Source organism: Podarcis tiliguerta (genome assembly GCF_965153285.1).
Source record: "Podarcis tiliguerta genome assembly, chromosome: 5".
Classification (NCBI taxonomy): Eukaryota; Metazoa; Chordata; class Lepidosauria; order Squamata; family Lacertidae; genus Podarcis; species Podarcis tiliguerta.
In genome coordinates, this window is record NC_139538.1 from 84,065,681 (window position 1) to 84,068,369 (window position 2,689).

The following is a 2,689-nucleotide window of genomic DNA, read 5'->3' on the forward strand; positions in this document are numbered from 1 at the left end:
CTGAGGCGAGGCAATCACACTGTTGCAGGCCACCCCAATCTCTGCCAAGCCGTGTGAGATTCCGGGGGTCTTGAAACTTAACCAGGGTTTGTGTTGCCTTTGGAAAAATGAGGCAGTGGAGACTGTAGTGTCTTTAAGATATATGGTTTTATTTACACATATATATGCCGGAGTCTACAGTGGAGATTGTTCAAAGCAGTGGTTCCCAAATAGCTAATTAGAGGACCCCTTATTTTTCAAAAATCAAGTCATGGACCACTGACTTTTGAAAATTTTGATAACTCTGTGACAGAGCAACTTTTTGAACAAAATGTGGGGTAGTCTCTAATAAGCAAAGGATTTTAGGTATACAGTGGTACCTCTGGTTACAAACTTAATTCGTTCCGGAGGTCCGTTCTTAACCTGAAACCGTTCTTAACCTGAGGTACCCCTTTAGCTAATGGGGCCTCCTGCTGCCGCCAACATGTGATTTCTTTTCTCATCCTGAGGTAAAGTTCTTAACCCGAGGTACTACCTCTGGGTTAGTGGAGTTTGTAACCAGAAGTGTTTGTAACCTGATGTGTTTATAACCCGAGGTAAAACTACTAAAACATAGACTAGGGCTGAGCGATATCTGGTTTTTAACATTGTGATATATCAGCAGCTAAACATCACAATATTCCAATATATCATGATGTCTCAAACTGGAGCCTGGGTGTGGGGATGAGGGAAGGAGCAACCTTGGAGATCGGATGGGTGGGGGGAAGGAGTGGAAGCGGAGTGGTTTTAGTGGGAGGGGATGGAGGGTGCATCAAGGCGCCATCAGTGGGGCAGCCAGCCGTGGCAGCCAGTGAAGATGCACGTCCACTGTGGCTTCTGCTGCTTTCCTGCTGAGAAAAGCTGCTGTGCCCCAGTGCCAGGGGAAGGTAGTGCCACGGTGCCTTGAAGTGAGGGCGATCAGTTGCCCTGTTTTCCCTCAGCACGAGGGAAGGCAGCTCAGATCAGCAGCATTATCGGCTGAGATCTTCATGGTGATATAAACGGTGCCTTGAAATCGGCTGCCCTGCTCTCCCTTGCACAAGGAGCAATATATTGCTGTGTATTGCTGGCTCAAAATCATGATTGTGGTGTAATTTCAAAGCCAATTTTGGCCAATAAACTGAAAAACTGCACAGCCCTAAAACAGACATAAAATTTGAGATATTGCCATGCAAGAATGACAACAATTTAGTTGGGAGGGAAGCAAGAGATAGGTGCATTTCCCGGACCCCTAATTGGGAACCACTGGTTCAGAGCATTCACATCTCAAGAGGGGCTTGCTTCCTGCAGGAGCACAGCCCTAGATTCCAGGGCAGGGAAAATAATTTTCTTGTTCCTTTAACAGCTGTTGGGCAGTCAGAAATCCAAAAGGCTTACCTTTCTTATTATGGAAATACAATTATAGGAAAAGCGTCACCTGACTACTCTGATTTAGTGATGTCTCAAGCACCCTCTTCTGGGTGGCAGTCTTTTGTGTTAGTCACACAATGGCTGCTGTGGAGTTTGTCCTGAGTCTCAGCACTCACTCAAAATCCAAGTCCAAAAAGCTTGGCAACCCCTGGTACAGGACCTGGGTACCTCGATGACTACTTACTCCAGTATAAACCTGACATACGTTGATGTAAGCTGGTGCCCCATCTATGAAACACTCCCCCCACCCCCGGCTGGCTCACCTGGTGCCTAAACATTGCAAGCTGCACTAAAGGGCTGGATATAAACAAATATTATGCAAAATAACCACATCACTTAATTTGCTTATTTCATTAAGTTGGCAGTGACATAATCCTTGTGACATAATCTAGAATTTTTTTTGGAACAGGAAACAAACCAAAAAATGGCGAGAAGTATAAAATGATTTCTCACTAGTGGCATCCATATTGAAATTCTGGTCACTGTTCTAATTAGTTTAAGTAATATTTCCTGACAATGACAAACCTAGACAGCATCTTAAAAAGCAGAGACATCACCTTGCCAACAAAGGTCCGTATAGTTAAAGCTATGGTTTTCTCAGTAGTGATGTATGGAAGTGAGAGCTGGACCATAAAGAAGGCTGATCGCCGAAGAATTGATGCTTTTGAATTATGGTGCTGGAGGAGACTCTTGAGAGTCCCATGGACTGCAAGAAGATCAAACCTCTCCATTCTGAAGGAAATCAGCCCTAAGTGCTCACTGGAAGGACAGATCCTGAAGCTGAGGCTCCAATACTTTGGCCACCTCATGAGAAGAGAAGACTCTCTGGAAAAGACCCTGATGTTGGGAAAGATGGAGGGCACAAGGAGAAGGGGACGACAGAGGATGAGATGGTTGGACAGTGTTCTCGAAGTTACCAGCATGAGCTTGACCAAACTGCGGGAGGCGGTGGAAGACAGGAGTGCCTGTCATGCTCTGGTCCATGGGGTCACGAAGAGTCGGACATGACTAAACGACTAAACAACAACAATATTTCCAGTTTCCAAACAGAGGCAAACATCTAATCTACAATGGATCATAATGTGCTATGCATCCCACTACTGTGCAATCTGCAAGGATTTCCATGAAGTTTGTGCAGAACCCTTATGCACTGCTACCTGAAAAAAGATTGTCCAGTAACTGTATGGAGGATTTAATCTGCACTATTAGAATTTATGAATAAAACCAGTGTTTATAAAATGAACTGCAAACACTACCAAAA